This window comes from Nicotiana tomentosiformis, chromosome 5 (genome assembly GCF_000390325.3).
Source record: "Nicotiana tomentosiformis chromosome 5, ASM39032v3, whole genome shotgun sequence".
NCBI lineage: Eukaryota > Viridiplantae > Streptophyta > Magnoliopsida > Solanales > Solanaceae > Nicotiana > Nicotiana tomentosiformis.
Window position 1 is genome coordinate 25,571,266 of NC_090816.1, and position 14,330 is coordinate 25,585,595.

The window sequence follows — 14,330 nt, forward strand, 5'->3', positions numbered from 1 at the left end:
CATTCCCATTGTTCTGGTATGGATTCTATTACTTGGTCTTCCATTTAATATTCATACTTGGTAATATGTTAAAAAACTTTGTAGTAAGGTTGGAACTCCTCTTGCATTGGATGTTGCCACCAATGGTAAATCTAGACCTAGCATGGCTAAAGTTCGAGTTGAAATTGATCTGCTTAAATCTTTAGTAGACAATGTGTTTATTGGGTCGGAGGATGAAAATGCTCCACTCAAGGCTTCACTCAAAACATTGAGTATGAGGGTATCCCTAAATACTATAAGTAGTGCAAGAAACTTAGGCATAATCTTATGAATTGTAGAGTTATGGAAAAGAAAAGAGCTTCAGAGATAGAGAAAATAAACATTGAGGAAGGCTTGACACAATCAACCGAAGGCACTAGCAAAGATCAAAATGGGAAGAGTGAAGAAAAAAGGGATAAACTAGCTGATGATAACAACAAAGAGAAGGCTACTAAGGCTCAGAACAACAACAAAAGAGACTTCAATACCAATGAAGGAACTAAGGGCGACAGAATAACCCTGTAGATACAACACAAGAAGGAAGTTACAATCGACTATCAAAATCAAGAAAAAGGAGAAGGGAATTCAACAAAAATTGCAAAAATAATTAGAAAGAAGAAACAGAAAAGCATGAAGAAAAAGATGCCAAAGAAGAAAAGCAAGGTGACCTACAAACCTGCTCAAAGAGACAAAAGGAACAAGAAATATAGTACCTTCAGAAGCTCCTCAAATCACAATTATAAAATCATATAGGGGTTAAATGATACAAACTACAGGTTAGAAGCAAAACAAAATACTGACACTCAGAGTAATCAAGCTACCTCCAGGATTAAGAAAAGCCATCCTCACAAGCCTCCTAATGGTACCCAGATCTCTGCAAAATCTACAGGGGAGTAGGATACAAGTGGTTACAATGAGTTGACGGGGAATAAAAGTGTAACGTCCCGGCCGATCATTTTAAGTGTACAGGCCCCGATCCCCTATTTAATATTCTTCCCATATCTGCTTCTGCTTATTTGACTTGCCGGGAGGTCTTGTTTTTAGTTTCAGAGTATTTTGGGACACTTAGTCCCTAAAACGGAAGCTTAAATCTTAGGATTTTGACCGTAGTCAGAACTATGTGAAGACGACTCCAGAATGAAGTTCCTTCAGTATCGTTAGCTCCGTTGGGTAATTTTAGACTTAGGAGCGTGTCCGGACTGTGAATTTGAGATCTATAGCTAATTTAGACTTAAAATGGCGAAAGTCGAATATTTGGGAAGTTTGACCCGGGGGGGGGGGGTAACTTTTTGATATCGGAGTCGATTCTGATTCCAGAAGTTGGAGTAGGTCCGTAATGTTGAATATGACTAGTGTGTAAAATTTGAGGTCAATCGGATGTGGTTTGATAGGTTTCGACGTCGTTTGCGGAATTCAGAAGTTTAGAAGTTCTTAGGCTTGAATCGGGGTATAATTTGGTGTTTTGATGATTTTTTGAGTGATTCAAAGATTCGACTAAGTACGTATCGGGTTATAGGACCTGTTGGTATGTTTGGTTAAGATCCTGAGTGTCTCGGGGTGATTTCGGGTGGTTAATAGATTGATTTAAGTTGAATAATTGCAGCTGAAGCTGTTGCTACTGGTGTAACCGCACCTGCGGAGTGGGAACCGCAGGTGCGAGCCCACAGAAGCGAAGGAGGAGCCGCAGATACGGCCAAGAAGGAGCTGGGTAGGAACCGCAGGTGCGAAGATTTTCCCACACCTGCCAGAGTCGCAGATACGGGCAGTTGGGCGCAGGTGCGAGAGAAGCAACAAGTGCGATGTGATTTCCGCACCCCGCGAAGAACGCATATGAGGTTAGGTGATCGCATGAGCGGAGGAAGAGTTTAAGTGACTTTCTGCAGATGCGGAAATTATACCGCAGGTGCGGTTTTGCTGGGCAGAGACTATAAATAGAGGACTTCGGGAATTTTCCCCATTTTCACATTTTGGAACTCGGACTTTGGGGATTTTTTGGGAGATTTTCGAAGGGAATTCGAGGTTATCACTGAGGTAAGATCCTTGAGCCTAATTACCCTTAGCAATTGAAGTCAGATTTTGGTAAATTTGGTATGGCTAGACTCGTGAGTTAATGAGCTTTCGGGTTTTGTGATTTTTTTCAGATTTTGAGACGTGGGCCGGGGAGCCGGGTTTGAGCCAATTTCGGATTTTGGGCCAAATTTCAGTAGTTTTCTTTTGGAATTGATCCTTTTAGTCAATATTGATTATCTCTTACGGTTTGTTACTAGATTCGGGGCATTTGGAGGCTGATTCGAGAGGTAAGGGCATTTCAGAATAGGATTTCTATGCAGTTGAGGTAAGTAACAATTTTAAATCTTGTCTTGAGGGTATGAAACCCGGAGTTTGGTATGATGTGTCTGTTTGGAGGTGATGCACATGCTAGGTGATGGGCGTGCAAGTGTACACCATGAGGGATTGTGACTTGGTCCATCCCGTGAGACTGTAAAGTCGAATAGCCTTTTGTGCTTATATGTATTCCTTGTTTGCAAGAAATTTGACTGCCTTTCATGTTAGAAATCATGCTTAGGCCATATACCTGCTTATAGTTGTTATACTCAATCATAGCAATTCTTATATATGTTTACCTCAGTCTCTGTTATTTTCCTGCTGATACACTATAGCATTCTGATTTGGGCTGATTCCCTTTCATTATTGAGGGCTATGAGACTAGAGAGATTCATGACTGAGTAAGGCTGAGGACTTGTCTGTGAGGTATTGATACTATGGCATGTGAGTAGTCTGTGTAGCATGTGAGTTATCCGTGCCGTTCGACATATTGATACTATAATACGGGAGTTGTCCGTGCGGATTTAGCGCCTGGGCTGAAAGGAGCGCCTCCGGAGTCTACACACCCCAGTGAGCACAAGTACCTATTGAGTGTGAGTACTAAGGGCTGTGAGCCGAGTGATTGAGCTGTTGTGACGAGTTGAGTGTGTGTTGCCCTGAGAGGCTGTACTTGTTTTCCATTTGTTGATGCACTTAATTACTATATGTCATTGTTGTGAAATTTCTGAAAGATTCTATATCCGGATTACCTGCACTATAACTGTATAAACTGATTTGACTTGAACTGCCGACTTGGAAGTATGTCTATTGTGTGCTAAAATTATTGAAAATGAACTGTATTTGTATAGCTCGTCACTACCTTCTCAGTTCTTTATTTATTTCTGTTACTTCCCGAGTTGGTTGTGCTCATGCTATACCCTGCACTTCATGTGCAGATCCAGGTGTGTTTGATCACGGATGTCGTTGAGTTCGTGCGTGATCGAGTACCGGAGACTACGAGGTAGCTGCCAACGTCCGCAAACCTTGTCTCTCCTTCTATGTTTTCTTCTTTTTAGTATTGATACTAAGACACTGTTTGTATTAGACTGGATATCTAGATGCTCGTGATTCAGTGACACCCCTATGTCAGACTTTTTTCCGAACTTATGTTTTATTTGGGTTTTACCCCCGTGTTTATGAAAGACTCCGGTTATTTTAAATGTTTTAATTCATTTCTATTAAATTTTAAAAGTGTTTTGGAAAGGTCGGCTTGCCTAGTATCACGATAGGCGCCATCACGATGGGTTAGGTTTTGGGTCATGACAAGTTAGTATCAAAGCCTAGGTTACATAGGTCTTATGAGAAGGTTTAGTAGAGTCTTGCGGATCGGTACGGAGACGTCTGTACTTATCTTCGAGAGGCCGTCGAACCCTTAGGAAAACATCACATTCTTGAATTCTTGTCGTGCAAATCTGTTAATTCTGGTAACTAAATATCTGTTATTTCAGTTTCTCATAGATGGTGAGGACTCGTACTACGGGGTAGGATGGACAACCACCAGTACCACTAGTCAGGGCCGCGAGATGTCGAGGTCGTGGTAGAGGCTTGGTAGCGGTAGAGATGCAGCTTGCACCTCAGCTAGGATAATACTTGCAGATCCACCGGTTGCCCCAGTTCAGGAGCAGGCTCCAGTTGTGGATGAGCCTGTGGGACCAGCTCAGGCACCACATGTGCCCATGGTGATTCCAGGCCTTCAGGAGGCCTTAGCTCAGATCTGACCGCGTGTACCAGTCTTGCTCAGGCGGTCTCTGTTCTGGCCGCAACAGCCACTTCTCAGGTCGGGGGAGGTGCTCAGACTCTCGCCGCCCGCACACTAGACCAGGTGTTACAGGGATTCCAGACACCGGGGGTACCACCAATCCAGCCGGTTGCAGCTTCTCAGGACTATGTGGTACCTGTCATGCATGATGATGAGCAGCGTCAATTGGAGAGGTTTGGGAGACTCCAGCCTCTATCTTTTAGTGACACCCCGATGTCGGGCTATTATTCCGCACTTATATTTTATTGGAGTTTTACCGCCATTTTTATGAAAGACTCCGGTTATTTTAAATATTTTAATTTATTTCTGTTAAATTTTAAAAGTATTTTGGAAAGGTCTGCTTGCCTAGTATCACGATAGGCGCCATCAAGATGGGTTTGGTTTTGGGTCGTGATAAGAAGTTAATAGGAGGTTTATACTTATCAAATAGAAGAAGAAGAAGAAGAAGACTTTGAAGTGAATTCAAATTCTTGCTCTACACGTCTTCCACCCAATATACTTGAGCAACTGGATATACAATTATTTGTTGAGATATTTTATAACCAAGAAGTCTACGAAGGCAACAATACAATGAAATAAACTGATAACACTATGCTTGACCCACATCAAAGCACGGGCGTACTACAACAAAATGAAGGTAACAAGAAAAACAAAGAGAACCTGAATGAGAAAGATTACTTACTTGAAGGCAGGGGATGAAGTAGATCCGGAAAGGTTCACACGAAACACAAAAACAGAAATACTTCCTATGTGAAGAGATTACAAAAGAAGGATACTACCTCCCTCACAGTTATCCATGATTAATACAATCTTTTGGAATATTAGGGGGGTAAGGTCTAAAAAGGCCATCCACATGCTAAAATAATTTATCGACATCAACAACATCATCTTTGTTGCAATCATAGAACCAATGGTTAGCAAAGACAAAATCGATGGCTATAGGAAGTTTCTGGGTTATCAATAGTGTATTTCCAATGATAACGGGAAAAAATGGTGCTTATGAAAAAATATCACTCAAACGACTGTCATTGAAAACCATGAACAACACATTTCCATCAAAGTTTATGATGGTGCAAGCAACTTCCCCATTATCATCACAGCTATTTATTCTAAATGTACTAGTGGGGAAAGAAGAGAGTTGTGGAACAGCCTTGAACACATCATCCTCTCTATTAATTGACCATGGTGCATTAGAGGGGACTTCAATATCATTCTAGATCCTGAGGAGAAGTTTGGGGGGGAAGCTTTCGTAGGATGCACAGAAGCCTGGAATTCCAAATTGTATGGATAATTATGGTACTACTGATATTGGCTATTGTGGTTCTAAATTCACTTGGTACAACAATAGAAGACCAAGTAAAAGAATCTGGAAAATACATGATAGAGTTTTTGTCAATGATAAATGGACTCAGAAATTTCAAAATACTACTATTAAACATCTATTTAGGACGGGATCTGATCACATGCCCCTTCTAATGAAATCCTCTAACACTTCTACCAGCCACATTAGTTACTTTAAATTCCTCAACTTCTGGACTAATCAGGAAGGTTTTCTCAATATTGTTAAGAAGGTATGGGATACTGATAGCAATGGCAATAGTATGTGGAGACTTCAATCCAAACTGAAATTACTCAGTAAAAGATTGAGTCAATGGTCCAGGGAAGAAATTGGTAATATTCATGCTCATGTACTTCAATGGGAAGAAAAAATTCAGAATCTAGAGGAAATTGATATTACCAACAATAATGAGGATGACAGGGAGGCAACCGACAAAGCTCATGTTGAATATATCAGATGGTTGAACACGCAGGATTCCCTTCTTAGCCAAAAAGCTAATATCCAGTGGTTTGACAAAGGCAACAGAAACACTCAATTTTTTCATAGCAAACCTCGAGAAAACAATAAGAAGATTACATTTGAATAGGATTAAAAATCGCAAAGGCAATTGGGTTCAAGGTGATGAGCAAATAGCCAAGGCTGCTATTAGGCATTTCAACTCCAACTTCAATCTCTAGACTCCTACTCTGGACATTTCTATAATGAACTGCATCTCTACTAAGATCACTCAATAAGAGTGGGACAACTTGGATAAAGAGCCTTCTATGGATGAAATAAGACATGCAATATTTAGTTTGTCTGCCACCAGTGGTGCTGGACCTGATGGATACAATGGAACTTTCTTCCAAACCTGTTGAAGGATTGTCAGATATGACATCAACGACTTTGTTTGGGACTTCTTCAAAGGTACCCCTCTTACTAAATATTACACTCATACTTGCTTGATCCTTATTCCTAAAAATGACTCCCCTATATTATTTAGTGATTTTAGGCCTATCAGTCTTTCTAATTTCACTAACAAGATTATTTCAAAAATCCTCTCTATTAGACTCAATCCTTTATTTCCTATATTAATTTGTGCTAATCAGAGTGGTTTTGTTAAAGATAGGCTTATTTCTAAAAATGTCCTCTTGGCAGACATAATTGTTCAATACATTAGTAAGAATAATAACGGCGGTAATGTCGTTTTGAAACATGATATGGCTAAAACATATGACTGACTATCTTGTAATTTTGTTATTTCAGTTCTTAAGAAATTTGGTTTCTCAGAACATTGGAACTGCATGATCATGAATCTTTTGTCTGGCATTTGGTATTCTATTATTGTTAATGGTAATAGGAAAGGCTTTTTTTTACCTCAAGTCAAGGTTTGAAACATGGAGATCCTCTATCTCCTACACTTTTTATCCTAGCTTCTGAGGTACTTACCTGCTCTCTCAATGATTTATTCACCGATGCCTCTTTTACTCCTTTTAGTATGCCTACTAGAGGTCCTTAGATCAATCACCTCGCCTATGCTGATGATATTGTTATTTTCACAAGTAGCAACAATGATTTTATTAATCTTATCATGAAGATCATTAAAGATTATGAAAATAACTCTGGACAGATGGTCAACACTCATAAAAGCTTCTTCTTAACTACCCCAAATACTTGTGCACATAGAATCAATAGAATCAGAAATGCTACATGTTATATGTACAACAATTTTCCCTTTACATATCTAGGTTGCCCAATTTATGTAGGAAGGAAAACAGTTGCATATTTTGATGATATGGTTAAAAAATTGTTAAGAAACTTAATGGCTGGCATGGTAAGATTTTATCTTATGGTGGTAGATTGATTTTAATTAAGCATGTCCTTCAATATCTTCCTATTTATACCCTCCATGTCCCCCCCAAAAGTACTTTTAACTTGATTGAAAAGCAGTTTGCTATCTTCTTTTGGGGATCATTTGGAGATCAAAGAAAATACCATTGGAGATCATGTGAAAACCTATGCTTATCATGTTATTAAGGAGGCATAGGTGTTAGAAGAATGATTGATTTTGATAATATTTTAGCAACTAAAAGGTAGTGTAGACTCAGGACTATTCCATCTCTTTGGGCTAACTTCTTGACTCAAAAATACTGCCAAAGATCCCATCCAGTGAGTAGGAAATATGCTCCAGGGGATTTACATGTATGGAAAATATTGAGGAAAATAAGAGACAAAGCAGAACCGCATATTCATTGGGTTGTAAATTCTGGCAACTCTAACATGTGGTGGGATAATTGGTCGGAGAAGGGCCCTTTAGCACTTCTCTTCCCAAATGAAAGGAAGAATTTGAAAACTCTTGTGAAATAATATATTCACAATGGTGAATGGAACATTGAAAAGCTCAGAGATACAGTCCCAGATGATATGGTGGACCATATCAAAGGAATCAACATTGGAGACCAAACATCCCCTGATCAAGCTATATGGAATCTCTCTGATAATGGTAGGTACTCCAATAAAACTACCTAGAACATGTTCAGAGCTATTAAAACTAAGGATCAATTCCTTAGTAAGGTATGGCATTATAGCATTCCTTTAAAAATTTCCTTTCTAACTTGGAGATTATGGCTATCAAAACTTCCTTTTGATGAAGTACTACTTAACTTTGGTAGAAAAATTGTTTCTACATATGTTTGTTGTACTAACCATGTCAATGAGTCTATATATCCAACATGTGTTTATGGAAAGTGATGCAACAAGGTTTATCTTGAAGCGATAGTGTAACGACCCGACCGATCATTTTGAGTATTATAACCCCGTTCTCCCATTTACTGCTCAAGTTATTCTTTATAGTTATTTTATAACTTATCGGGTTAGTTGGTTCGGGTCCATAAGGATTTCTGAGTGAAATGAGACACTTAGTCTCATAATTAAAAACGTAAGTTGGAAAAGTTGACCAGATATTGACTTATGCGTAAACGACCTCAGATTTGAATTCTGATGATTCCAATAGTTCTGTATAGTGATTTTGGACTTAAGAACGTATCCAGAAATTATTTTGGAAGCTCGTAGTGGAATTTGGCTTGAAATGGCGAAAGTTGAATTTTTGAGAAGTTTGACCGGGGAGTTGACTTCTTGATATCGGGGTCAAAATCAGATTTTGAAAATTTTAATAGGCCCGTTATGTCATTTATGACTGGCGTACAAAATTTGAGGTCAATCGGACTTGATTTGATAGGTTCCGGCGTCGTTTGTGGAAACTTGAAATTTCAAAGTTCATTAGGCTTGAATTGATGTATTGATTCTTGGTTCTAGTGTTGTTTGGCGTGATTTGAAGTTTCGACTAAGTTCGTATAATATTTTAGGACTTGTTGGTATGATTTGACGGGTCCCGAGGGCCTTGCGCGTAATAATTTGTTTTAGATCATTGGTTGAGAGACTAGTAAAGTTAAGAAATTTGGGAGTTTGACCATGGAATATATCGGATCAAGATGACCTCTTTTCAGTATCTTGAGTGCGCGAGCAGGTCCGTAGCGTATTTTATGATTGAAATTCATATATGATTTTTGTTCGGGAGGTTTCGAGTGAGTTTTGGATGGTTAACAAATCAAATTTTTGACTTAAACAGTTGTTGGAAATTTCTGCTGCTGGAAATATCGAGGTCATGAAAATCGAGGTCATAAAAATTGAGTTCATAAAAATCAAGGATGGAGAAAATCGAGGTAATGAAAATCGAGGCTGGAGAAAATCGAGGTCATGAAAATCGAGGTCATAAAATTCGAGGCTGGAGAAAATCAAGGTAATGAAAATCGAGGCTGGAGAAAATCAAGGTCATAAATATCGAGGCTGGAGAAAATTGAGGTAATGAAAATCGAGGGTGGAGAAAATCGAGGCTGAAGAAAATCGAGGCAATGAAAATCGAGGTCATAAAAATTGAGGCTGGAAAAAATCGAGGTCATGAAAATCGAGGCCAGGCCTAGGCAGAAACTTTAAGTTACAAAACGGGGGTTTCGTCCCATTTTTTACATTTTTGACATATTGGAGCTTGGGTAGAGGCATTCTTTGAGAGATTTACAAGGAAAAATATTGGGGTAAGTGATTCTAACTCGGATTTGGTCAATATACATGAATATATCAATGCGTTCAGCATTTAATTAGTGTTTTGAGATGGAAATTTGGGAAAAATGAGGAAGAGTTCTTGGGCTACTGTTTTGAGGTTTTGAATAAGATTCTGTTATCGGATTTGAGTAAATTTGGTATGGTTAGACTCGTGAGTGAATCGGCTTTTGGGTTTTGTAACTTTCGTTGGATTTCAAGACGTGGGGCCAAGTTTGAGCTGATTTTAGAATTTTGGCTATAATTTCATATTTTCTTGTGGAATTGATTTCTTTTGCCTATATTGATTGTATTGTACTGCTTGTAGCTAAATTCAGGATGTTTAGAGACTGATTTAAGAGACAAAGGAATTTTGGAGTAGAGTTTTACTCGTATTGAGGTAAGTAACACTACTAAACTTGGTTCTGAGGGTATGAATCCCCGCATTTGTGTTATACAAACTGTTTGAAGGTGACGCACAAGATAGTGGACGAGCGTGTGGACTTGCACCATAGAAATTGTGACTTATATAAATCTTGTGAAGTTGTAAAGATTAAAGAATCATATTATGATATGAAGATGTTAGAGAAATTGAGCTCATGCTTTTATTAAAGATCATGTGTAGGCTACGTGCTGATATTTTGGGACCATGGGGTCGTGTTGCTGTGGAATTAATTATTTTAAAAATATACATTTCTCACTTAGTCATATAGGTCCATTGTGAGGATATTTATGGGATCAAGCTGCGCGCCGCAGCATGCCATATTGGCTTTATATATGTTATTATTAAATGGATCGGGGCTGCCCGCTTGCAGCAGGCCAGAATGGATTTATACATTATTATTGTTTTGGATCGGGGCTGCCCGCCTGCAGCAGGCCTTATTGGCTTTACTATTTTATGGATCGGGGTTGCCTGCCTACAACAGGCCTTATAGGCTTTATTATTATACGAATCGGGACTGCCCGCCTGCAGTAGGCCATAAAGGCTTTATATCACGCTTGGGCTGAAGGAGCTCCTCTGGAGTCTGTACACACCCCCAGTGAGAGTAGATGATTATATATATTCGGGATGGACTTCCCAGGGCATGGACTTGCCTTACTTACGATGATTATATATATATATTCGGGATGGAGTTTTCCAGAGCATGGACTTGCCTTACTTATTTGTATTGTAATGAGTTAACCTCGACAAGGATCTTGTTCGTATCATTTACATTTGGGGATAAATTACCCGCCCCAGGGCTGGATTAGCCTTATACGGTACTGAGTTACTGACTGTCAGTCGATGTGTATATATATATACGGGTTGGAACACCCCTGGGCTGGATTGGCCTTAAACTGTACCGAGTGAACGAATAATTTGTGATCAGTATTTACATGAGGTCTTTCTACTGGAATGTCATATTCCTCATATCATGCAATATTGATCTATTTCACTTGTATTGAGTTTAACTGTTGAACTTGAAAGCATGCTTACATTTTGTACCATTATTTATACTGGACTGTACCTGTGGAGCTCGTTACTACTTTCAGCCCAGAGGTTAGTCTTGTTACTTATTGAGTTGGTTGTACTAATATTACACTTTGCACCTTGTGTGTAGATCCACGTGCTTCCAGACACGGCGGCTGTTAGACCTCAGTGTGTTACCAGTTGGAGACTATCAGAGTAGCTGCCTGGCATTCGCTGACCTTGTCTCTCTTTCCTTCAATTATTGTACTGTTCTATACTTTCAGATAGTGGTTTTTATCAGTCAGACATTGTATTCATATTAGATGCTCATGTACTCAGTAACACCAGATTTTGAGAATGTTATATTTGTATTTATGAGATTTCTTCCGCTAGATTTAATTATTTTGTTTTCAAATTTAAAATATATGGTGGTTTATTAAAATTTTGGGCTTGCCTTGTATTGAGATAGGCGCCATCACGACTGGTGAGATTTTGGGTCATGACAAGTTGGTATCAGAGCTCTAGGTTACATAGGTCTCACGAGTCATGAGCAGGTTTAGTAGAGTCTTGTGGATCGGTACTGAGACGTCTGTACTTATCTTCGAGAGGTTGCCAAACCCTTAGGAAAAATTTCACTTTCTTGTATTCTATCGTGCAGAATTGATTCAGCTTAAAACATAACTCTTTGAATTCCTTCTACGCATTCGTGTGCGTATGTGAGCGCTCGGTATCAGTTGTGCATCGCTGGCTTGTGATTCCATGAACGAGGTTCGAGTTGTGTATTCTGTATTTTGGTGATGGGCCAGTTTGGAGGACTTGAGGCCAGGGTTAGACTGATTCTTAAGCTCGGTAGCTTCAGTTGCAACGTGTACATTTGGACTCATATGTCCGGTAATGTCCCTAAGGGTGGAATTTGTGGCTCGATGAGCGGTGGAATGGCTTTGTGATGATTATGATGTGAATGCAGAATATGTTAAGATAATTTGAATGTGACGAGAAATGTTTCCTTGAAATGTAAAAGGTCCATTAGGTGCTTGATTTTCGTTTTGTTGTGACTAGTAATGGAAAAAGGTCCATTGGTTGAGAGACTAGTAATATTAAGAAATTTGGGAGTTTGACCATGGATAATATCGGGCCAAGATGACCTTATTTCAGTGTTTTGAGTGCGCGAGAAAGCCCGTAGCGTGTTTTATGATTGAAATTCATATATGATTTTTTTTCGGAAGGTTTCAGGTGAGTTTCGGATGGTTAACGGATCAAAATTTGGACTTAAACAGCTATTGGAAATTTTTGCTGCTGGAAAAATCGAGGTCATGAAAAATCGAGGTCATGAAAAATTGAAGTCATGAAAATCGAGGTCATAAAAATCGAGGCTGGAGAAAATCGAGGTAATGAAAATCAAGGTCATAGAAATCGAGGCTGGAGAAAATCGAGGTCATGAAAATCAAGGCTGGAGAAAATCGAGGTCATAAAAATCGAGGTTGGAGAAAATTGAGGTAATGAAAATCGAGGTCATGAAAATCGAGGTCATAAAAATTGAGGTATTGAAAATCGAGGCCAGGCCTGCGCAAAAATTCTAAGTTACAAAACGGGGGTTTCGTCCTATATTTAAGTTACAAAACAGGCAAATTTTAAGAGATTTTCAAGGAAAAACATCGGGGTAAGTGATTCTAACTCGGATTTGGACAATATACACGAATATATCAATATTTTCAGCATTTAATTAGTGTTTTGAGATGAAAATTTGGGAAAAATGAGAAGGAGTTCTTGGGCTAGAATTTTTTTGGTTTTGAATGAGCTTTTGTTATCGGATATGAGTAAATTTGGTATGGTTAGACTCATGAGTGAATGGACTTTCGGGTTTTGTGACTTTTGTTGGATTTCAAGACGTGGGGCTGGGGGCTGGGTTTGAGCTGATTTAGTCTTGTTACTTATTGAGTTGGTTGTACTCATACTACACTCTGCACCTTGTGTGCAGATCCACGTGCTTCCGGATACGACGGCCGTTAGACCTCAGTGTGTTACCAGTTGGAGACTATCAGGGTAGCTGCCTGGCGTCCGCTGACTTTGTTTCTCTTTCCTTCAGTTATTGTACTGTTCTATACTTTCAGACAATGGTTTTTATCAGTCAGATATTGCATTCATATTAGATGCTCATGTACTCAGTGACACCGGGTTTTGGGAATGCTATATTTGTATTCGTGAGATTTCTTCCACTGAATTTAATTATTTTGTTTTTAAATTTAAAAGATTTGGTGGTTTATTAAAATTTTGGGCTTGCCTAGTATTGAGATAGGCGTTATCACGACTGGTGAGAATTTGGGTTGTGACAGATAGGTGCTCCCCCGGGAAATAAGCATGTACACACACCTATTCGCGGGTGGCTCAACCATTGGTGGCAACAAAGGTTCAAAAATGTTGTTCACAAACAAGCTTTGCAGATAATTCCAATCATCACCTGTTGGGAAATTTGGAAGAATAGATGCTCGTGTAAATATGGAGATCAAAAGAAGTTCAACTTGTACAATATGAAGCAACAGATCATTTGGAATGTTATGGCTGATGTACTTCGGTCCTTTCCGAAATGCAAGTTGACATTGCCGTGGGTCAAGTACTGTGATGATATGGTCAGACTACAACCCATCCCTAAAACCATTATGGTAACATAGATGAAACCACAACAGGGAACTTTCAAGTTAAACACAGATGGAAGCTTTATTCATCGAAATAGCAAAGCAGGGCTCTGAGGTGTTTTGAGGAATGAGCAGGGTGATTTGTGTATGGCCTTCTCTCTGTCAGCTAGTTGCACAAGCAACAATGAAGCAGAAGCTTTGGGGGCTTTGGCTGGGATTAAATGGTGTATTCAGAATGGATTTTCAGACTTCGTGCTTGAAATGGACTTTATGCTCATAGTCAACATGATCAAAGAAAGACATACTGACAATTATAAAATGAAGAACACGATAGATGATATCTTACAGTGTATGAACCAAGCCAATATCACTCATGTGCATTGCTATAGGGAAGCTAACCAAGTAGAGGATTACTTGGCAAAAATGGCTTCCAACACATCGGAGAGTAAGATGTACATGACTTTCTATCCTTTGCCCAGGGAAATCAAGGGAACTTTCATTTTAGTTAAATTTCAAGTACCTAGCATTAGAACAAAGTATGATAAGGCAAATTTCTTTGTGAGTTAAGCCTCCAATCTTGTAATTTTGGGCACAAGAGGATATTTTACACCTCACTGTGTTTATTTTTTTATTTTGGTTAGGGTGGACTCCATAGTGTTGTAATCTTGGAGGTAAGGCAATCTCCCCTTCCTT